At 37.5% G+C, this 18,894-nt stretch overlaps 1 pseudogene; it reads right to left on the bottom strand.

The window, feature by feature from the left end:
- The window catches only part of LOC131175882 (loganic acid O-methyltransferase-like), a 28,197-nt pseudogene extending 10,816 nt beyond the window's left edge, over positions 1–17,381 (bottom strand).
- Between the last annotated feature and the right edge of the window lie 1,513 nt (positions 17,382–18,894).

Raw genomic sequence — 18,894 nt, 5'->3', positions numbered from 1 at the left:
CTGTGAATGCTTTTTGGTTTAATTTTTTATTTAACTATTAGATTTTATTTCTTTACACTTTTCCATTTTCTTGCACATTATTTTTGCACTTTATCTTTTCTTCAATCCTAATTTTGCTAACATTGATGAGTTGCACAAATTTTCTTTGAGCCACACCTGTTCCACATCAGTTGCAGGTAACAATTTCCCTTACACCATTTAAGCTTATGGTATGTTACCAATGCTTATGCTTCCGCTTTACCCTACGCAGCAGGTTAAGCAACATCTTAAGCAGTGTCAATTCATACATTTGGGATACCTTTTCACATTTTTCTCTCTAAAGCTTCATTGTTAATATCATTTTGAGCTAATTTTGGAATTCTTAAGCTTATATTGATTTAATCCCCAATTGTATAAATTTCAATAATTGAGTAATTCACACAATTTTGCCCATATTTGCATTCATTTTAAACATTGAGGACAATGTTTCATTTGAGTTTGGGGGTGAGGGCAAAATTTTTGCAAAATTTTCAAAATTTTCTTTAAAACTTTCTTTCATTCATTTATTGCATTTCATTCATTCATATATAGATAATTCATACACTTATACATATACCACACACATGTCTATACTCATACACATACATTTGCATATAGTTTTCATATAGATTACATTTAGTTTTAATTCGATTTATGCATTCATTTTAGGATCATGCATATCATAAAAATAAATTTTTATCTTATTCTTAAAGGATTGAGAGTTGCTTTGAAGAGCAATTAAGCTTACTTTTAGAAGGGTTTGATGGATTGAAAGTTTTAGATAGGTGCAAAGTTTTTAGATTCTTGCTTTAGTTTATATCTTCTTAGCCAAGGGCCACCCAATCAATTGTGTTGACTTTGAGTGCCTAGAGAAAACTCTAGGGTGAGAAGTAGCTAATTGATGTCTCACCAATCCTAGAACAATCTTTCTAAACCTTTCAAGGCGAAATCATAGCATGCACTTGAAAAAGAAATGATCTAGGCATTCTTTGAATTTTAAACCCATATTTTAGCCTTAGCCAACCTCACTTCAAAATTTCCCTTTGAAACCAATTTGAGCCTACATTTATCTCTCTTACTCCTTTGGAACCCACATCAATGCCTAGCCATAAACCCAAACACTTACCTACCCTCCATGAGAATAATTCTTTGAGTGATAGATACACATAAAAAAAAAAAAAGAAAAAAAATATATATGTATAACAATTAGTTGGGAGAAGTGACTAAAATAAAAAGGCTAGCAAATTCAATTATGGTATGTAAAATAATTCACCACCTAAGTACACAAAAAAATGAGTTTGGGGGTGAATTGAAAGGAACAATTATAATTCAAAGTCAATGTCATTTATGTAGTCCCTCCAAAAGCTTCAAAATTATATGCTAGCATTGGTGAATAGTTGTAAAGCTCCTTCCCCCATTTGATTCAAAAAAAAAAAAAAAGAAAGAAATAAATATTTTTTTTTTGTGTCTTGATCTTTTAATAATTTCATTATTCTCATATTTTGTTACCTTTATCCTTTTCTTGTTAGCCACATTATCATCCCCTTAGCCCCATTACAACCCTTGAAAGTCCTTTTGATCTTTTGATGGTGTTTTGCTACATTAGTGGAGATTGGAATAGAAGAATTGCCTATGGGATTGTGATATCACTAATACATTCATTTACTTCCATCATTATTTGGGACACTTTAGTTTATAGATTACCCTATAGTCTATTTAGGCATGATTATTCTTTGTGATTGATTGGTTTGGGTTTAATGATATGGATAATTGACCCAAGGCTAAGCGGTGATAACTTTGGTGAGGATTGAATTCTTTGCATCTTGAAAGTGGGTATATGGTGTGTTGGTGGCTAAAGGTAAGCTTGAGAGTTTGGATAAGAAATTTTCATAAATTTAAGGTAAGGTACCCCAAATTGCTTTAATTGTTTTTAAATTTGCTTGAGGACAAGCAAAGGTTTGAGTTTGGGGGAATTTGTTATACTCATTTCATATAGGCATTTTAGAGTAGTTTTGCATCCATTTTGCCCTCATATTTTAGTATATTTTATGTTTTTAGCTTTATTTTATCTTATTTGTTAATTTTAGATACTTTATATTTGATTTTCGTAATTTTTATTGTTTTGATAGGATTTTGTGGCAAATCGAAGATCAATGAGTGCAATAGGAAATAATTTGAAGAGATTTGAAGTTCTTTAAGCATGGAGGAAAGTTGAAGAAATCGAGCCTTGAAAGAGCAAACTAGCCGAAATTTGCTTAAGATCATGCTTTGGGTAAAATGGCAATGCTTAAGGTGCAGCACAAGTCAAGCATGAGCAGAAAAGTCCATTTTACTCTAAGTCTGCCAAGATTTGCTGAAGGTCTACTTAACCTTAAGCAGACAGTGCGACCAGAGGCTAAAATTTGCTAAGAAGCTGCTTAGGGTTAAGCTGAACCCTAAGCAGAATGCCCAGAACGTGAATAGTGCTGCTGACTTGGATAATTTTACACCTCATTTCCTATCCACTCCTTGTCTTTTATTTACTTTTAGGGCAACTTTTAGGGACCATAAAAAATTCATCATTTCCTTATTTTTGCCATAAGAGGAAGGAGAGGAAAAACAAAAGAAAAGAAAATTTAATAGAAAGAGAGAGAGGAGGCGCCATTCTCTCTTGGAAGAGGAGCTGTTGCACGAGTTTGGAGCTCCAGGAACCAGAGGCCTTGGTTCTTCCACCTGGGTTTTCCTATTTCAGTCCTTTTATCATGTTTTTCTTTATTCTTCCATCTATATTCCTTGTAAATACCATCATGAGTGAGTAATTTCTTTAGATTTCAGAGTTGGGAAATATGTCTTAGATTAATTTGTGGATTTGGACTGGGTATTTCCTTATTTTATATAAATATGAGTTTTGATTCCTTCCTTGTGTGCTTGATTTACTTGCCTAATGTTGGTACCCATTGGGTATTGTGTTAATCTTTGATTGAAGGACCGAAAGGTGAAAGTCATTGATGGGTAATCATGGATTGGAACTTAAAATCACCTAGATTTAGAAATAAACTAGGACTTTAAGAGGAATTAATTATTGGTTACAAAACTTAATGAGTTTTAAAGTAATCAAATACATACGAAAGTAGGTTTGGTTATTTTAGAATACACTTTGATTTGCTTGAAAAAGATATCAAAGGGATTTAGAATCAATTTCCTTCAAACTCTATTTTTCCCTAAAAATTGGAATGCCCAAGACAAATCCCAATTAATTTATGCATAAACCTCCAACTCTGGAATCACTTTTACCATAATTAGACTTTCGTTTAAATTACCCATTGTTAATTTTAGTTTAATTGCGAACTAGAATTAGAATTTATTTGTTTGCTCTTTACCCATTTCAATTAGATTAATCAATTTACCTTGCTTATTTACATTTACCATTTATTCATTAATCATTAGCCCAAATAATCGCTTCATTCATAGTTTAGTAATCAAACAGCAAATCCTCGTGGGAACAATACTTGATTCATCACTTTATTACTTGAGACGACCCGTATACTTGCGGATAAGTTACATCAGACCAGTGGCAGAGTTCATATCAGACTTACCTCTTTCCCCAAATCCACAAGGCAGGACCCTAAATGATTGAACAATATCCCTGTTGGCACATCAGAATGTGGGATCCCATCTGGAGTCGTTGGCAGGATTAGCACCATCATACTTCCCTCCACATGCTCTTTTGCTCTGGCATCCAAGAACATCCCCATGTACTTGGCAAATTGGGCTGCATAAGCTTCGACTACGGCTTCTGGGGCACTAGTGTAATGAATCCTCCCTTGGTTCCATGCTGGAGAGTCCTTGTCCAGCACCTCCGGAGGCACCTCAGAAAGCCAGTTTAATGCATACGAGGAATGTACAAAATGCAGAGAGGAGTCAGGGAGCAACCGGCCATGAAAAGGCCCTGGCACAACGGCTCAAAAATACCTTCTTTTGGGAGGGAGAGACTCGAAAAGGATATTGAAATCATTGAAAAGAAGACTATTAAAGAAGACTTGAAATTGGGGCATATGATCCGGAGTGAATCCGTCTGATATGTACTTCTTTTCCACAAAGATCAAGTATAATTTGTGTGCGAGAATGTGTTAGGTCCAACTGACCATCCCATATTCGCAACACAAACTGAATTAGAAGCAGATGAAAATGGCTTTATTTCAAGCTTCTCGATGATTGTCTCATCAATCACATTCTTTGTAAATTCCATAGCTGATCTCTGCAATACAATTCAATTGACGCCTTAGTTTTCGGGTTGCCTAACATCATTTTTTTTTTAAACTGGCTCTAATTATGAACTAAACTCAGCCCTCACAGGTTTAAAAATGACTCCAGTACCTAATTCAACGCCTTTTCTTTTTTCAATGCATATATAAATTTGGAATAGAAAGAAGTTGTTAGAATTTAAATAATTGACAGCTTTTATTGAGGCAGATAGCCGATGAGATAGCAAATTCACGTAGAAAATAAGAAGTGAAGATAAAAAAAAAAATGTATACCTGACAATAATTGACGGTGGGCTTGACACCCATCTTCAATTCTGTTTCATCGTAGGACTCCCACATAAAATGCAACTCTGTGAGTTGCAGAAGCAAAAATTTATAAGCAATGTGGATGTAGCCGTCCTCCTGACAGGTTCTTTAGGCACAAAAGAAGGATTTAGACATTTCTTTATTACAATAATGAGAATGTTAAATCAGACAATGACCTAGATTACATCTGGTCTTCTATCTTTTGTTGATGAGTTTTACTTCTTGATCCAATATGCCACTTTGTACTAATTGGAAACAATTGTGCATTAATGCCGTGCCATTGCCAACTTGATTCCATACGAATTCAAGTATTTGATTGAACTCTCTCTCCAAAAGAAAATCCACTTATCACATGTTCTTGGATATTTTTCACAGCTTTCTTTTTGCTCTGCCCTCTTAATTTTATTTAATTTAATTTTTTAACAGATATAATCAGTGGATTAATTACAGGAAATACTTGATCCACATGAAAGAACTATAAAATTTTCGTATGTAAAACAACTCATTTATATAAACTTGTATTAAAATAAAGATAAACTATAATTTAGTTTCTAAAATTTGATAAAACTTATAATTTAGTCTCTATGTTTTTAAAATCAAGCGATTTAATTTCTGACATTAGAATTTCAGTAAAGTTACCCTTAATTTTAGTAAAAATAAAAGTCTTTAACTCTATTTTCAATATAAAAATAATTTAGTCTTTGATTTTATTTTATTGGTAATTTAATCCCTGATATTTGATTAAATCTACAGATTAGTTCCTATAATTTTAAAACTAAGCACTTTAGTCATTAACATTTTAATAAACTTACAAGTTAATCTCTACCATTAGAATTATGGTTAATTCGCTATTAAATTTAGCAAAAATGCCAAAATGGTTTTAACTCTATTCTAATATAAAAACAATTTAGTCCTTAAATTTTTATTTTAATAACAATTTGAGACAATATTCATTTTTTTTCTTTTATTATATACAACAGTCACGACCCAACCTATGGGCCGGATCGGCACTAGGATCTAGGCCAGCCTAAAGCCCTCGAGGCTCGTAGTAAGCCTAACTATTCATTAATCCTACTCTAAGGCCCATTTGGGCCCAATATCAAGAAATAAACCGGAAGGAGTCCGGCCATAAAATAGACCTTTCAACGGGGAGTTTTTGACTCACCGGACCTGTAAACACAATAAATAATCAATTGGGGAGCTCAGCTCACCCTCCACATACCCATATCATCATAAAAATATATGGGAGCTCAGCTCCCTCATCTAGTCCATCAAACATGCATGAAATATTAAGTTTACAGGTCCAAAATAACAATTTATACTACAGACCCAAATCAAATAAACATTTTTAACACATGCGAAAATTCTAGAAATTTATAGAATTACACAAACATGAATAAATGACCTGCGAGGGAGAAAGCAGGTTAACCTCAAAAATATCCTCCTGTGGCCTGGAAAAATATTGAACAGGATTGAGCGTTCGACTCAGAGAGTAAAATATCAATTTTAACCAAAATCTCTATAACTATCTAAAACTAATACACCCTGTGGAGTGAAATGCAGCATCAGCAATAAATTCACATCATAACAGCAAAAAGGTAATTTGGAGCACTCACACACCCAATAATATCAATCATAATATATGGGAGCTGATCCCCTATACAGCTCTCTTAAATCCAACCTGGTGCCAGCGAAGAACTCAAGCCGGACTTTTGCTTAATAAACCAAATCGGGGTCCCAGTGAAGAACTCAAGCCGTGACTACCCCCGAAGGATCGGGTCCCAGTGAAGAACTCAAGCCGTGACTACCTGTCCTATCCATAGTCCACACCACATCACACGCACGCCAACACACGCACACTGCTCCAAATTACCACAACAATATACATGGCACTTTCACAGTTATGAATGCAACATAAATCGTGCCTAGGATTTATCTACATAGATATATACATATAAGTGATGCATGGGCATGCTTAAACATATAATAATATCGAAATTACAATTAAAATTAATATTTTACTCACAGACTTGACAACGGTCACTGTGGCGGCTGGGCGGAGGAAGAAGGCTATCCTGGCTCACCTGACAATTACATTATAACTATTTAATATAATTGACTCAATACAAATCAAGAAAAGACCAAATACTTCCTAAGTCGTGCCGAAAATCTGGCAGAGTCTCCCCTATACCTAGGACCTACCCAACCTGCAAAAGGGCTCAAAACACACTTCTATATTTGCAACTCATATATCCACAATTCAATCACATCACATAGCCCCTCATGGGCCCATCAAATCAGTCATCCATCACAATATGTAAAATTTCAATTTAGTCCTTATAATTGATCATTTTTGCAAAAACTACCCAAACAAGCTCTAAAAATTCTAAAACTTTGCCCCGCAGTCCTTAGCAATATTACTAGGCTATTGCAAAAAGAATCATAATTTTCTGAGCTACCAAGAATATTTTATGAATTTTTTTTATCCTATTTAAGCACTAGAAAATTACGAAAAGCAAGGTTCGGGTTTACCTTTGCCAATTCCGACTTCGGGAACGCGCTCGGGATGTCTGACAATGGGGGGGTAGCCAAAACCTCGGTCCAATTCGGAGACTTTTCCGGTAACGGGTCTGTCTGGCCGGAAATTCACAGACCCGGACAACTGTCGAATTTTCGCGAATTGAGGATACCTACACGAAGCCCACAACACGGGGGTTAGTACATAAAATTTTCAAAATTTTCTAAGCTCATTTAATGCTCGGAAAAACACTGCGAAATTTCGTGGGACCCACCGTAAAACGGTGTCGAAAAATTTTGAAATTTATATCCCCGCGAAGCTCTCGACGAGTGGAGCGCTCTGGTATTCTCAGTTTTCTCGTGGGATTCACGGTTTGTGAGAAATCTAGCCCGAAAGTCAAAATGGGCTAAAACTTCCCGGGCAAAAATTGGACAAACCGCTCAATGGATTTCGGTGTTCTTGGTGTCTATGGAAAGCTCTCGACGAGTAGATGAGTTTAGACACAAGACCCGGTCCGATTGGTGGCCGGATCGGCCGGATTTTGGCCGGGAAGACGAACGGTCGCGCGCGCGCGTCGCTCCACTTCGGGCGCCGTTTTCCGGCGTTCCAGGCGGCGGCCGGTGGGCTGGGACGGCTGGGGGTGGGCGCCGGCGAGCTGGGGTGGCAGGGGAGGTGGCGGCGCGGTAAGGGGAGGAGGGAGGAGAGAGAAAAAGAGAGAGAAAGGGAGAGGGGTCAGGACGCGCGGGGAGGAAGAAGGAAGAAAAAGAAAAGGCCGGTCCGATTCGATTCGACCGGTTCGATTCAGGATACAAAATTTTAAATTTTTACTCTGCCTCGGGATTGAAAACGAGGTCCAAAAATTTCGAAAAAATTTCAGAAAACTCAAAAAAATTCGTAGACTCCAAATATATTTTTAGTTTTGCCACGTGGTCTTTAAATAAATTTTTAAAAATCATCAAAGTTTATATTTTCGAAAAATCGAACCCAATTTTTAAAATCCGAAAAATCTCAAATAATTTCTTAAAATTTAAATAAAGTTAGAATATCAATAATACTCATAAAATAATAAAAATTTAAAATTTTTGGGGTGTTACATTCTTCCCCCCTTACAGAAAATTCGTCCTCGAATTTTACACAAGGCAGAATAATAATTACACATTGAACAGGTAAGGGTACTTGCTACGCATGTCCCGTTCTGACTCACAGGTGCACTCTTCCACCAACTGACTCCTCCACAAAACCTTAACCATAGGGATCTGTTTTGATCTTAGCTATCTCACTTGGTAGTCCACTATGACTACAGGTTGCTCCTCAAATGTCAAGTTCTCTTTTAGCTCTATTACATCCGACTGTAGTACATGAGAAGGTTCTGGAATGTATTTCCTGAGCATGGAGATGTGAAACACAGGATGAACATGAGAAAGGTTGGGTGGTAGCTCCAACCGGTAGGCAACTGCTCCAACTCTATCAGTAACCTCAAAAGGTCCGATATACCGAGGTGCCAACTTGCCCTTCTTTCCAAATCTCATGACTCCCTTCATTGGAGAAACCTTCAGGAATACATAGTCGCCATCAGAACTCCACATCCTCCGTCTCTGGGTGCATAACTCTTACGCCATCGAAAGCTGTTTTCAATCGTTCCCTGATTAAAGGAACTATCTCTGAAGTGTACTGCACTAGGTCTACATCATGCACATTTGCCTCTCCCATTTCCGTCCAACACAAAGGGGACCTACACTTTCTTCCATATAGTGCCTCATAGGGTGCTACTCTTATGCTGGAATGGTAACTATTGCTGTAGGCAAACTCCACCAAAGCTAGCTGATCATCCCATTGACCTCCAAAATCCAAAACACTCATGCGAAGCATGTCTTCCAGTGTTTGAATTGTCCTTTTGGACTGTCCATCTGTCTGAGGGTGGAAAGCAGTACTAAAGTTCAACTGTGTGCCTAGTGCCTCTTGCAACTTTCTCCAAAACTAAGAAGTGAACTGGGGCCCTCTATCGGATATTATGGAAGCCGGAATTCCATGCAATCTGACTATTTCTCGAATGTAGGGTCGGGCGTACTATGCCACAGAATATGTAGTCTTCACAGGCAAGAAGTGAGCTTATTTGGTTAGACGGTCTACAATTACCCATATCGAATCATATCCTCGCGTGGTACGAGGCAACCCAGTCACCAAATCCATAGTAATCATTTCCCACTTCCATTCTGGGATAGGGAGCTCTTGCAGCTTCCCTAACGGTCTCTGATGTTCAAACTTCAGCTTCTGACAAGTCAAGCACTTGGACACAAAGTCTGCTATGTCTCTCTTCATGCCATTCCACCAATAGCTATCCTTCACATCATGGTACATCTTGGTGGAGCCTGGGTGGACATTGTACAGTGTACAGTGTGCCTCTTGCATGATTTCATTTCTGAGATTGTCCACATCGGGCACACATATCCTAGAACCTTGCATAAGGGCGCCATCATTGGCAAACCCGAACTCACCACCTTCACCTTGCTGTACTCTTTCTATGATTTTTATCAATTGTTGGTCTCTGTGCTGGGAAACTCTAACTCTGTCTCGCAAGTCTGGCTTCACTGAAAAATGAGCCAACAATACCCCCTCATCAGAAAGATCTAGGATTAAACCTTGATCCATCAACTCATGTATTGCCTGAATCAACGGTCTCTTCTCTACTGAAATGTGCGCCAAACTGCCAGAAGATTTTCTGCTCAAAGCATCTGCTACCACATTGGCCTTCCCAGGGTGGTACTGGATGGTGCAATCATAGTCTTTCAGAAGCTCCATCCATCTCCTCTGTCTCAAGTTTAAGTCCCTCTGTTGGAAGATGTACTTCAAACTCTTGTGGTCGGTGTATATCTCGCACACTTCACCATATAGGTAGTGTCTCCAGATTTTTAGTGCAAAGACTACAGCCGCCATTTCCAAATCATGGGTGGGGTAGTTCTGCTCATGCCTCTTCAGCTGCCTTGAAGCATAAGCCACTACTTTTCCATTCTGCATCAAAACACACCCTAGGCCAACTCTAGAGGCGTCACAGTACACGGTGTATCCTTCACCACTCATAGGTAGTGTCAACACAGGGGCGGTGGTTAGACACTCCTTAAGCTTCTCACAGTCATCTGTCCAAATGAATGGAACATTCTTCCGAGTTAACTTAGTTAAGGGAGCTGCTATCCTGGAAAAATCTTGCACAAAACGCCTATAGTAGCCAGATAGGCCGAGAAAACTTCGCACCTCAGTGACTGTTGTAGGCCTAAGCCAATCAGTTACAGCTTCAATTTTCTTGGGATCCACTTAAATACCTTCCCTAGAAACCACGTGTCCCAAGAATGAGATGCTTTCTAGCCAAAATTCACATTTTGAAAATACGGCATATAGCTGGTGCTCCCTCAAAGTCTACAACACCATTCTCAAGTGCCACACGTGTTCTTCCTCGGTCCGAGAGTATACCAAAATGTCATCTATGAATATGATGACAAAACGGTCCAAAAATGGCTTGAACACCCGGTTCATCAAGTCCATGAAGGCTGCTGGTGCATTAGTGAGTCCAAAAGACATCACCAAGAACTCATAATGACCATATCTTGTCCTGAATGCCGTTTTGGACACGTCCTCATTCCTGATTCTCAACTGATGGTAGCCTGATCGAAGTCTATCTTGGAAAAGAATCTAGCCCCTTGGAGCTGATCAAACAGATCGTCGATCCGAGGAAGTGGATACTTGTTCTTCACAGTCACCTTGTTTAGCTGTCTATAGTCAATGCACAACCTCAATGACCCATCCTTCTTTCTCACAAATAGAACAGGAGCACCCCAGGGTGGAGTGCTCAGACGTATGAAACCTTTGTCCAACAGCTCCTGTAGTTGCTCCTTTAACTCTTTCAATTCTGCTGGGGCCATCCTGTAAGGTGGCATTGATATGGGGTTTGTACCCGGAACAACATCAATGCAGAACTCTATTTCCCTTTCTGGTGGCAACCCTGGAAGCTCTTCAGGGAAGACATCCACGAATTCTCTGACAACAGGAACATTTTCCATGTTGACACCTTCTACAGATGTATCTCTCACCAATGCCAAATACCCTTGGCATCCACGCCTCAACATTTTTCTAGCACTAATTGCTGACACCAAGTTATATGGAGCCACGCTCCTGTCACCATCAAAGCTAAACTCTTCCACACCGGGTATGTGGAAATACACCTTTTTGTTCCTGCAGTCTAAAGTGGCATAATGAGTTGCCAACCAATCCATCCCCAAGATTACATCGAAATCTATTACTGGTAGAGGAACTAAGTCTGCTGGGAGAATCTTTCCATCCACTACTACTGGGCTACCCGGAAAAACCATATCTACATCTATGTTGTCACTAAGTGGGGTAGCTATCGACAAAGGGCATTCTAAAGTTGTAGGGTTTCTACCCAGTCTCATGGCAAACACAGGGGAGACAAATGAGTGCGTAGCACCCGGATCTATCAAAACACGAGCCTCATAGGAACAGACTAGTAGAATACCTGCCACAACTGCATTGGAAGCCTGAGGATCCTGGTGGGTCAGGGTGAAAACCCAAGCTTGACCCTACTCGAGTGGCGTAACCACGATATTGGCTTCTACCTCGACCGCCTCCAAATCCACGCCCCTTGTCCTCGGCGTTGGCCATCGAATCGATCACCGCCATGCTGGAAGCACCTGGATACAACTGACGAGGAACATTTGCAATAGAACCCTGTGACCCCATCTGTGGCTCGCTGAACACGGGGCATTCCCTAGCAAAGTGACCTGGTTGGCCACACCTGAAGCATACTCCTGAACCCATCATACAAGGTCCTGAATGTCCTCTTCCACACTGTGCACAAGGTGCCAAAGAGGATCCTGAACCAGACCCCGAACTGTTGTACCCTGAACTGTGACCACTGCTGGATCCGTACCCTGGTCTAAAGCCTCGGGGTTTGTGTCTAAAACCACTCTTTTTGTTCCTACTTCTTCCTCTGTAAGTAGTTTGGCCACCACTATCCGTAGTACCCATGTGGGGAACACCTGAAGAACCCTCTGCTCTGTTTTTCTTTGCTCTTCCTCTGTCATCCACATCATAGCTAATCTCTATCTGTCTGGCTCGATCAACTACCACATCAAAAGACTGATCAGACATCATGGCCAGGTTTGCATACCTCCTGTCCAGCCCCTTTAGGAATCTCTTCACCTTCATAGTTTCTGTAGATACTGTTGTAGGGGCATACCGCCAATTCCGTAAATTCTCAGAGCATACTCATCTACAGACCTGCCATTCTGTCTTAAGGCCTCAAAGACCCACTGCTTTTGATCCCTGAAGCTTTCTGGCACAAACCGATTGATGAACAGTTCCACAAACTGAGTCCACGACAAACCCTCTATCCGAGTTAATATGTAGTCATTCATCCACTGTCTAGGCATAGACCCCATTACGTGCTGCATACACTCTATAAGTCTTTTACAGTCAACTGTAATTCTGTTCCTGCCTGTCTGCAGGAATCCAAAAACCGATATGCATCATTTGACACATCATAAGTACCTGGCACTAACTTCTTGAAATTGATGATCTGTTTGTAAGGTTCCCCTCTTAGTGCGGTGGACTGCTGCTGCTGTGGAGGGTGGACCATATACTACGCAATCATATCGATGGTTCTCTGTAACCCAGCTAGAGTAGCTGCCATGGGGTCCATGGGATCCTATGCCATGAAAGACTGATCCTGAACTGTTAGCAGCTGCTTTTCTACTTGAGCAGCTCTAGGCCTCCTACCTCGTCTCCTCGGGGCAGGCGCCTCATCCTGTGCTGATCTGGTTCTGGTGCAGTGGCAGCTCTCCTGCTTCTACGCATTTTCTTGAAATTCAGCAGCATTAGCCCACAAAATTCAAAATTACTCATTACACAGCTCTATCGACTCATATTTACACACAATATATGAAGCAGAAACTAGAAGCAAAGATGACAATGCAAGACGAATGTGGACCCTATTTTTCCGCATGTGACTCCTAGTAGACTCTTCCCAATACTTTAGACAAACATTCCCTAAGAATCTAGAGCCTAAGCTCTGATACCACATTAGTCACGACCCAACCTATGGGCTGGACCGGCACTAGGACCTAGGTCAGCTTAAAGCCCCCGAGGCCCGTAGTAAGCCTAACTATTCATTAATCCTACTCTAAGGCCCATTTCGGCCCAATATCAAGAAATCAACCGGACGGAGTCTGGCCATAAAATGGACTTTTCAACAGGGAGTTTTTGACTCACCGGACCTGTAAACATAATAAATAATCAATTGGGGAGCTCAGCTCACCCTCCACATACCCATATCATCATAAAAATATATGGGAGCTCAGCTCCCTCATCTAGTCCATCAAACATGCATGAAATATTAAGTTTACAGGTCCAAAATAACAATTTATACTACAGACCCAAATCAAATAAACATTTTTAACACATGCGAAAATTCTAAAAATTTATAGAATTACACAAACATGAATAAATGACCTGCGAGGGAGAAAGCAGGTTAACCTCAAAAATATCCTCCTGTGGCCTGGAAAAATATTGAACAGGAGTGAGCGTTCGACTCAGAGAGTAAAATATCAATTTTAACCATAATATCTATAACTATCTAAAACTAATGCACCCTGTGGAGTGAAATGCAGCATCAGCAATAAATTCACATCATAACAGCAAAAAGGTAATTTGGAGCACTCACACACCCAATAATATCAATCATAATATATGGGAGCTGATCCCCTATAAAGCTCTCTTAAATCCAACCTGGAGCCAGCGAAGAACTCAAGCCAGACTTTCGCTTAATAAACCAAATCGAGGTCCCAACGAAGAACTCAAGCCGTGACTACCCCCGAAGGATCGGGTCCCAGCGAAGAACTCAAGCCATGACTACCTCACCATATCACACGTACGCCAACGCACGCACACTGCTCCAAATTACCACAACAACATACATGGCACTTTCACAGTTATGAATGCAACATAAATCGTGCCTAGGATTTATCTACATAGATATATGCGTATAAGTGATGCATGGGCATGCTTAAACATATAATAATATCGAAATTACAATTAAAATTAATATTTTACTCACAGACTTGACAACGGTCACTGTGGCGGTTTGGCGAAGGAAGAATGCTGTCCCGGCTCACCTGATAATTACATTACAATTATTTAATATAATTGACTCAATACATATCAAGAAAAGACTAAATACGTCCTAAGTCGTGTCGAAAATCCGGCAGAGTCTCCCCTATACCTAGGACCTACCCAACCTGCAAAAGGGCTCAAAACACACTTCTATATTCGCAACTCATATATCCACAATTCAATCACATCACATAGCCCCTCCTGGGCCCATCAAATCAGTCATCCATCACAATATGTAAAATTTCAATTTAGTCCTTATAATTGATCATTTTTGCAAAAACTACCCAAACAAGCTCTAAAAATTCTAAAACTTTGCCCCGCGGTCTTTAGCAATATTACTAGGCTATTGCAAAAAGAATCATAATTTTCTGAGCTACCAAGAATATTTTATGAATTTTTTTATCCTATTTGAGCACTAGAAAATTACGAAAAGCAAGGTTCGGGTTTACCTTTGTCAATTCCGACTTCGGGAACGCGCTCAGAATGTATGACAATGAGGGGGTAGCCAAAACCTCGGTCCAATTCGGAGACTTTTCCGGTAATGGGTCTGTCTGGCCGAAAATTCACAGACCCGAACAACTGTCGAATTTCCGCGAATTGAGGATACCTACACAAAGCCCATAACACGGGGGTTAGTATATAAATTTTTCGGAATTTTCTAAGCTCATTTAATGCTCGGAAAAACACTGCGAAGTTCCGTGGGACCCACCGTAAAACGGTGTCGGAAAATTTTGAAATTTATATCCCGCGAAGCTCTCGACGAGTGGAGCGCTCTGGTACTCTCGATTTTCTCGTGGGGTTCACGGTTTGCGAGAATTCTAGCCCGAAAGTCAAAATGAGCTAAAATTTCCCCGACAAAAATTGGACAAACCGCTCTATGGATTTCGGTATTCTTGGTGTCTATGAAAAGTTCTCGACGAGTAGATGAGTTTAGACACAGGACCCGGTCCGATTGGTAGTCGGATCGGCCGGATTTTGGCCGGGAAGACAAACGGTCGCGCGCGCGCGTCGCTCCACTTCGAGTGCCGCTTCCGCTGCCTGTGCGACGCACGGTGGGCCGACTGGGAGTCAGCGGCGAAATGGGTGGCGACGCGGCAAGGGGAGGAGCGAGGAGAGAGAAAAAGAGAGAGAAAGGGAGAGGGGTCGGGACGCACAGGGAGGAAGAAGGAAGAAAAAGAAAAGGCCGGTCCGATTTGACCGGTCCAATCCGGTCCAGTTCGATTCGGCTGGTTCAATTCAGGATACAAAATTTTGAATTTTTAATCTGCCTCGGGACCGAAAACGAGGTCCAAAATTTCCGAAAAAATTTCAGAAAACTCAGAAAAATTCGTAAACTCCAAATATATTTTTAGTTTTGCCACGTGATCTTTAAATAAATTTTTAAAAATCATCAAAGTTTATATTTTCGAAAAATCGAACCCGATTTTTAAAATTCGAAAAATCTCAAATAATTTCTTAAAATTTAAATAAAATTAGAATATCAATAATACTCATAAAATAATAAAAATTTAAAATTTTTGGAGTATTACAACAACAATCTAATATAATATATGAAAATATTATAAATTGATATATACATATATATTATTAAAATAATAATGACATAAATAGAATTTTATAAAATTATAAGAGTTTATTTATAAATAGTTATAATATTCAAGGATTAATTTGAAAAATATATGGATGATTTTGTCATTAGCGAAAATTTTTAAGGATCTTAATATAATTAATTTATATTTTAATAATTTAAATTTTTTATTTTAATGGGAATAAATTGTTAATAAAATAAAATATCAAATACTAAATTGTTAAAAAAATAAAATATCAAATACTAAATTGTTAAAAAAATAAAATATTAGGAAGTAAATAATTTTTAAATTAAAAATAAAGAAAAAAAATATTTTGTTATTTTTATTAAAATTAATGATAATTTAATGAAATTTTAACAGTAATAATTAAATTATAAATTTTACCAAATTTTAAAAATTAAATTATTTGATTTTAAAAATATAAAAAATTAAATTATTAAATCTTAGAAGCTAAATTATAATTTAACTTAAAATGAATTAATGTGTAATTTATCTAATACTCTATTCTCTTTGAATTTGACACAATTTATTAGAGCATGAGAATTGGCTGAAATAAGTGTAATCACGTAGCGATAGTGCAACCTCCAAGTTTGATACCAAACAATTGAAACGAGTCTTTGTTTTGGCCGTCACCATTTGCGAGCAGGCAGAGATGTGCTTGGACAGATTCCTGTGAGGAATTACTCTGCATTCACAATGCTGGTTTATTTATTTATTGTTAAAACAAAAATGCTTATTCCATCGACTGCTAATTAACAAATAATTGATTAAAGTATCCTTATATTTAATTAAAATAGAGAAAGGTGATAAGAAAGAGATAAATAAATTGAGTATAATAATAGATAAGAGTAAAATTTAAAAAAAATAATTTTTTAAAATAAAATGAAATTTTTTTTTAAATATCTCTTAAAATGGCACGAAAATAATATAATTAAGAGGTCTAGATTATTCTAATTATCCACCAAGGGAAATTACTGACACTTTCTTGAGAGCTTTATTGTCAATTAGCATAATTAAGAACAGCAAATTGAAAAATCTAATTTAGAGAATTTAATTGATCTTTAATGATCGATGTTGAGATAATAATAAGGGTGGAAAATATACTGTAGATAATAAAATGGGGAATAATAATTTGATATAATGAACTTGTCCCTCAAGATTATGTACTTGATTAATAAAATAAATTTACAAAAATTTAGACACTTAAAGGGGGATTTTTTTTTTTGCTATTTTATTTTTTAATTTTTATAAGCATTATATATTTTTGATTATGCTAAAACCATACTGTCGTTTAATTGTAATCACATGATCATGTACCAATTGCTTATAAAACAAAATTAAGAGAAAGAATCAGAGAGACAAAAAGAGTATATAAATTATATGGACTTCACATATAAGCTAACAAAAATGCAACTAACCACCACAATAACTCAATGTAGATTTATATCTAGCGAGGCTAACAGTTGAAGACATACTGAAAGTGGAAATGGAAGAAGAAGCTGGTGGGGTGCTACTGAAAGCTGCCATGTCCACTGATGCAAAGCTACCCACTTCTCTGCTATATATATGCATGTTACACTCTTGCTCTTACTCGTTCACTGCATTAGATTTACACATATATATACATATCATGTGGGCATTTCGATAATTATTTTTGTATTCATCAAAATCTTATTAAATTCTTGGGATCTTTCACCTGTGTTTTTTTTAAGTTTCTATTTTTAGAACAATCGTTTCTCCGTCTTAGGACGGAGTATGAGTATAATATGTTAATGATTAGCTGTAAGTTTGGACTACGTGAAAGCTTCAGTGTAAGACATGCGACTGATTCTCTACATGTCTTTGTCTAGCACTTGAATTGGACTTGTATACTTCAATGCAGCTAGTCGCACTAGTTCGTCTATCAACTTTAATTAGATTTATTGATTTTCCCGATTCATGCCTAAATATGCTTAATTCTGATTTCTATTTCTTTGACTAGTTTCCCTCCTCTGTTCAACAGATCAATCAATGGCCTTTTCTGGTTTAGAGCTCTTAGAACCTGCGAAATTGTTGGAATATGGTCTAACTATAATTGCTTATAATTAAGGGTTTATCTAGCATAAGCTTAACTTCATATAAAAATTATATTCTAACTATAATTGCTTATAATTAAGGGTTTATCTAGCATAAGCTTAACTTCATATAAAAATAAGTTTTATAATTGTTAGATTAAATATTTAAATTTAAATTTATATAAAATTAATTAAAAAATATATAATAAATATATGAATCTGTAAATATTTAATATAATAATTGTTAAGTTCATTTTCATATGGTCTCGAGTTTTTCATAATCACACTTTATAATAAACATTAAACATTAAACTATCATAGAAAATCTAAAAATGTCACGTGGTGAATATTTGAAATTGGAAAGACCCATCAACAATTGAAGTGATTATTATTTACAAAGAAAAAAACTTAGAAGTGGTTATTAATTTTTTTTTAAATATACATTCATATTAACATAGTAATATAATATGTTTTCAGTATAATTGCACTTAAAAAAAAAACCATAAGAATTTATCCTATGCTCAAAGATAAATAACATTAAATTCAAATTTCGGTAATCAAAATTCAAATCCAAATGATCCGAACTCCAATCCACTCAACCTCCTACCACGTCCACCCATCAAGCTATAGACATTCTTGCAATTAAAGTTGGAGTGATTGTGGAAAACAAATGCTTGCTAGGTGATTCAATCAAAAGAGGGCAAGTCTTGAGGGAATTAATCGATGATTAAAAGGCAAAATAAATATAATTTTTAACTTAAAGCACAAAGCAAATAACTTTTAACAAGTGAAAACTACCAAGAAGACAGAATTTTTACTGATGATATAAATCCACAAGTAACACACAATATTTTAATCTGTGCATGGAAGACACAAGGGTAAAGTTCTCTGATTGAATAGCACCAACAGGACATATATATACATACACTTTTTTATTTGGTAAGGAAAGGGAAAGACAATAGATGGCAATTGCTTGCTTCTAGGCA

Source organism: Hevea brasiliensis, chromosome 18 (genome assembly GCF_030052815.1).
Source record: "Hevea brasiliensis isolate MT/VB/25A 57/8 chromosome 18, ASM3005281v1, whole genome shotgun sequence".
NCBI lineage: Eukaryota > Viridiplantae > Streptophyta > Magnoliopsida > Malpighiales > Euphorbiaceae > Hevea > Hevea brasiliensis.
Note: the sequence above shows the minus strand (reverse complement) of the source record. Positions and strands in the feature narration are given on the sequence as shown.